We start from the raw sequence: 6,275 nt of genomic DNA, 5'->3' as shown, positions 1-6,275 counted from the left end.
AGCCCTGGAGCTGGGGAGTCACCTCTTTCTCTGGCCACCACAGCCTGCAAATCCCAAATTCCCACCACTCCCTCTTCTCACTCCACTGCCCCCTCCCACCTACCTCCATCCCCCAGGGCCACCACCTCACATTACATGTGCATCTTCTCCAGGGTCCAGGCACCTAATTACTGGAGCCACGGCTGCGTGGCTCCACTAATTAGGTGGGTGGCCCTTCATTCTCTTATGTGCAGCCGCCCAGGCACGCACCTTAGAGGGAACTATCCGCGGACCACCTGAATGGAGCTTACAGACTACTGGTGGTCCATGGATCAGTTTGAGAACCGCTGCACTAGAGAAAGATCTGCAGCCACCTCTTTCATCTGAATCCACTCCTGTGGATATATGCTTGGGGTATCAGAACACCTCACTTTCTACAAAAGGTACTACCCAGAGGGGATGGCTTACTGCTGTAAGACTCCTCCATGAAATACTAGATGCCCTGGAACCACAAGGTCAAATCCTATCAAAGTCACCCCAGCCTTTCGTCCTTGGGAGGTAGATAAATAAAGTTCCATGCAGTTCGCTGTATGTGCGTGGACTTCCAAATGATGAAAAGTTAAAACTAAGGCCTTTCAGCTGTATGGAAACATTAAACGGAACTCAAGTTTACACTCAGAACTCTCCCCCAAAAAGGAACAGAGACTCTTAATTTCTGATATTTCCTAGACTTCAAGAGCTTGAAGCACATTCTTCATACCCCTAGAAAGACACAGTTACACCACTAAATTCCTCTTTTCATATAGAGTGACTTTCCAACCAGTACAACTGAGTGGATTTATCCACGTTTCTTGAGGCAGGAATATGCAAATATCTTTCTCCAGGTTATTAGCCCCATTATAGCCCTGAAGTCTTGTATAGCACCTAAACTTCCATAGAATAATACTGAAGTTGGAAAAACTCAGGAAAGATAAATAGGAAAAATAGAGAGGGATGTTTCAGATTGGTAGAGACCTGTTCTACAAGAAGCTAAGGGAAGAAAAAATTGGCTATACTCATGGAGTGGCCCTCACTGATCCAGAGAACTGCTGGGAAGTGGCAAGCAGTATTACAGAGAGGAAAGTTCGGCAGAAAAAACAAAAACAAAAACACACAGTCAAGTTACACCAATATAGATACTCTTACGTTATGGTAAATTAAGGGTATGTCTACACTACGAAATTAGGTCAAATTTATAGAAGTCGGTTTTGTAGAAAGCGTTTTTATACAGTCGATTGTGTGTGTCCCCACACAAGTGCTCTAAGTGCATGTAGTCGGTGGTGTGTGTCCACAGTACTGAGGCAAACGTCGACTTCTGGAGCATTGCACTGTGGATAGCTATCCCACAGTTCTCCCAGTCTCCGCTGCCCATTTGAATTCTGGGTAGAAATCCCAGATGGGGCTAAAACATTGTTGCGGGTGGTTCTGGGTACATATCGTCAGGCCCCCCTTCCCTCCCTCCTTCCGTGAAAGCAAGGGCAGACTATCATTTTGCGCCTTTTTTCTTGAGTTACTTGTGCAGACGCCATACCACGGCAAACATGGAGCCCGCTCAGCTAACCGTCACCGTATGTCTCCTGGGTGCTGGCAGACGTGGTACTGCATTGCTACGCAGCAGCAGTTTATTGCCTTTGGGCAGCAGACAGTGCAGTATGACTGGTAGCTGTCGTCAACGTAGTCCTGGGTGCTCTTTTAACCAACCTCGATGAGGTCAGGGGCGCCTGGGCAAACATGGGAGTGACTCAGCCAGGTCATTTCCCTTTTAAGTTTCGTCTCATGGTGATTGAGTCCTACCGGCAGTGCACGGTCTTTTAATCAGCAGCCAGCAGAAGATGATGGCCAGTAGTCATACTGCACCGTCTTCTGCCGAGCACCCAGGAGATGACAATGGCTAGCAGTCGTACTGCACAGTCTGCTGCCAGCAAGATGTATAAAGATAGATGAAGTGGCTCAAAACAAGAAATACAGCAGATTTGTTTTGTATTCATTTTCTCCTCCCTCCCTCTGTGAAATCAACGGCCTGCTAAACCCAGTTTTGAGTTCTGTCCTTGAGGTTTTGACTTCTACCCTTGAGGGAGCCATTCAGTTTCTCGCAAAGCCACCCCCTTTGTTGATTTTAATTCCCTATAAGCCAACCCTGTAAGTCACGTCATCAGTAGCCCCTCCCTCCGTCAGGGCAACGGCAGACAATCGTTCCACGCCTTTTTTCTGTGCAGACGCCATACCACGGCAAGCATGGAGCCTGCTCAGATCACTTTGGCAATTAGGAGCACATTAAACACCACATGCATTATCCAGCAGTATATGCAGCACAAGAACCTGGCAAAGCGAAACCGGGCGAGTAGGCAATGTCAGTGCGGTGACAAGAGTGATGAGGACGTGGACACAGACTTCTCTCAAAGCACAGGCCCTCGCAATGTGGGCATCATGGCGGTAACGGGGCAGGTTCATGCGGTGGAATGCCGATTCTGGGCTTGGGAAACAAGCACAGACTGGTGGGACCGCGTAGTGTTGCGAGCCTGGGATGATTCCCAGTGGCTGCAAAACTTTCGCATGTGTAAGGGCACTTTCATGGAACTTTGTGATTTGCTTTCCCCTGCTCTGAGGCACAAGAATACCTAGATGAGAGCAGCCCTCACAGTTGAGAAGTGAGTGGCAATAGCCCTGTGAAAGCTTGCAATGCCAGACATCTACCAGTCAGTCGGGAATCAATTTGGAGTGGGCAAATCTACTGTGGGGGCTGCTGTGATGCAAGTAACCAACACAATCAAAGATCTGCTGATATCAAGGATAGTGACCCTGGGAAATGTGCAGGTCATAGTGGAAGGCTTTGCTGCAATGGGATTCCCTAACTGTGGTGGGGCCATGGACAGAACCCATATCCCTATCTTGGCACATGAGCACCAAGCCGGTGAGTACATAAATCGCAAGGGGTACTTTTCAATAGTGCTGCAAGCACTGGTGGATCACAAGAGATGTTTCACCAACATCAATGTAGGATGGCCGGAAAAGGTACATGACACTCGCATCTTCAGGAACTCTGGTCTGTTTCAAAAGCTGCAAGAAGGGACTTCATTCCCAGACCAGGAACAGACCCGTTGGGGATGTTGAAATGCCTATAGTTATCCTTGGGGACCCAGCCTACCTCTTAATGCCATGGCTCATGAAGCCATACACAGGCAGCCTGGACAGTAGTCAGGAGCTGTTCAACTACAGGCTGAGCAAGTGCAGAATGGTGGTAGAATGTGCATTTGGATGTTTAAAAGCGTGCTGGCGCAGTTTACTGACTAGGTTAGACTTCAGCAAAACCAATATTCCCACAGTTATTACTTCTTGCTGTGCGCTCCACAATATCTGTGAGAGTAAGGGGGAGACGTTTATGGCGGGGTGGGAGGTTGAGGCAAATCGCCTGGCTGCTGGTTACGCACAGCCAGACACCAGGGCAGTTAAAAGAGCACAGGAGGGCGCGGTGCACATCAGAGAAGCTTTGAAAACCAGTTTCATGACTGGCCAGGCTACAGTGTGAAAGTTCTGTTTGTTTCTTCTTGATGAAACCCCCTGCCCCTTGGTTCACTTCCCTGTAAGCTAACCACCCTCCCCTCCTCCCTTCGATCACCGCTTGCAGAGGCAATAAAGTCATTGTTGCTTCACATTCATGCATTCTTTATTAATTCATCACACAAATAGGGTGATAACTAGCAAGGTAGCCAAGGAGGGGTGGTGGAGGAGGGAAGGACAAGGCCACACGGCACTTTAAAAGTTTAAAACTTTAAAACTTATTGAATGCCAGCCTTCTGTTGCTTGGGCAATCCTCTGGGGTAGAGTGGCTGGGTGGCTGGTGGCCCCCCCACCGCGTTCTTGGACGTCTGGGTGAGGAGGCTATGGAACTTGGGGAGGAAGGCAGTTGCTTACACAGGGGCTGTAGCAGCAATCTGTGCTCCTGCTGCCTTTCCTGCAGCTCAACCATACGCTGGAGCATATTAGTTTGATCCTCCAGCAGCCTCAGCATTGAGTCCTGCCTCCTCTCATCACACTGCTGCCACCTTTCAGTTTCAGCCCTCTCTTCAGCCCACCACCTCTCCTCCCGGTCATTTTGTGCTTTCCTGCACTCTAACATTGTCTGCCTCCACGCATTCATCTGTACTCTGTCAGTGTGGGAGGACAGCATGAGCTCAGAGAACATTTCATCGAGAGTGTGTTTTTTTCGCCTTCTCATCTTCGCTAGCCTCTGGGAAGGAGAAGATCCTGTGATCCCTGAAAACACATGCAGCTGGTGGAGGAAAAAAAAAAAAGGGAAAGTGGTATTTAAAAAGACATTTTATAGAACAACGGGTACACTCTTTCATGGTAAACCTTGCTGTTAACATTACATACATAGCACATGTGCTTTCGTTCCAAGGTCGCATTTTGCCCCCCTCCCCCTCACCGTGGCTAACAGCGGGGAACATTTCTGTTCAACCATAGGCAAACAGCCCAGCAGGAACCGGCATCTCTGAATGTCCCCTTAAGAAAAGCACCCTATTTCAACCAGGTGACCATGAATTATATCACTCTCCTGAGGATAACACAGAGATAAAGAACAGATGTTGTTTGAACACCAGCAAACATACACTGCAATGCTTTGTTCTACAATGATTCATGAGTACCTGCTACTGGCCTGGAGTGGTAAAGTGTCCTACCATGGTGGATGGAATAAAGCTACCCTCCCCAGAAACCTTTTACAAAGGCTTTGGGAGTACAGCCAGGAGAGCCGCAAATGCCAGGCCAAATTAATCATAAACATGCTTGCTTTTAAACCATGTATAGTATTTTAAAAGGTACGCTCACCAGAGCTCCCTTCTCCGCCTGGCGGGTCCGGGAGGCAGCCTTGGGTTCGTTTGGAGGGTACTGGCTCCAGGTCCGGGTGAAAAACAGTTCCTGGCTGTTGGGAAAACCGCTTTCTCCGCTTGCTTGCTGTGAGCTATCATCTTCCTCGTCCCCAAAACCTGCTTCCATGTTGCCTCCATCTCCACTGAAGGAGTCAAACACGGCTGTGGTAGTGGTGGCTGAACCCCCTAAAATGGCATGCAGCTCATCATAGAAGTGGCATGTTTGGGGCTCTCACCCGGAGCGGCCATTCACCTCTCTGGTTTTCTGGTAGGCTTGCCTCAACTCCTTAAGATTCATGCGGCACTGTTTCGGGTCCCTGTTATGGCCTCTGTCCTTCATGCCCTGGGAGATTTTGACAAAGGTTTTGGCATTTCGAAAACTGGAACGTAGTTCTGATAGCACGGATTCCTCTCCCCATACAGCAATCAGATCCCGTACCTCCCGTTCGGTCCATGCTGGAGCTTTTTTGCGATTCTGGGACTTCATCATGGTCACCTCTGCTGATGAGCTCTGCTCACCTGCAGCTTGCCACGCTGGCCAAACAGGAAATTGAAATTCAAAAGTTCACGGGCCTTTTCCTGTCTACCTGGCCAGTGCATCTGAGTTGAGAGTGCTGTCCAGAGCGGTCACAATGGAGCACTCTGGGATAGCTCCCGGAGGCCCATACCATCTAATTGTGTCCACAGTACCCCAAATTCGACCTGGCAAGGCCGATTTCAGCGCTAATCCCCTTGTCGGGGGTGGAGTAAGGAAATCAATTTTAAGAGCCCTTTAAGTCGAAAAAAAGGGCTTCGTGGTATGGACAGGTGCAGGGTTAAACCGATTTAATGCTGCTAAATCCGACCTCAAGTGTAGACCAGGGCTTAGTTGGTCTTACGCAGAGTTGGCCAAAATTTAGGGATTTTGGTTTGCATCTAGCTGGGATATGTTGCTCCTGAAACAAAACATGAAATTGGAATTCTTGTCTATTCACTGAACAGTCATGAAACAGAGAAATATATTCAATTTCGATTAGCTACTAATTGGCAGGGAATATTCCAGCTTTGGGAGTCCCAGTTGGAAGCTAGGAGGCTAGGCTTTTGGCCACAGAGCTGTCCTGGCTCAAACAGGGACTCATAGGGCTGCTACCTCAGAGTGGGAAACCTGCCAGCCCCTATAACCCTGTCTAAAGGGTCTGAAAGGCTCCTTGTACTACAGCAGGGAGCCTCCCAGGACTCCAGAGACTGGCAGGCATCCTGAAACACCAACAGGGTGTTTTCGTCGAATCACTGCCTGCATCATTGTCAGTGTTTCGTCTTATGTAAGGTGTAATGGAGTCTAAGTTTCCCATCACCTCTGAATTTGGACAATTTTTGCCCTTGGACATGCTCAGATGACTCCCATGACTT

The sequence above is a fragment of the Lepidochelys kempii genome, chromosome 1 (genome assembly GCF_965140285.1).
Source record: "Lepidochelys kempii isolate rLepKem1 chromosome 1, rLepKem1.hap1, whole genome shotgun sequence".
NCBI classification, from domain to species: domain Eukaryota; kingdom Metazoa; phylum Chordata; order Testudines; family Cheloniidae; genus Lepidochelys; species Lepidochelys kempii.
Note: the sequence above shows the minus strand (reverse complement) of the source record.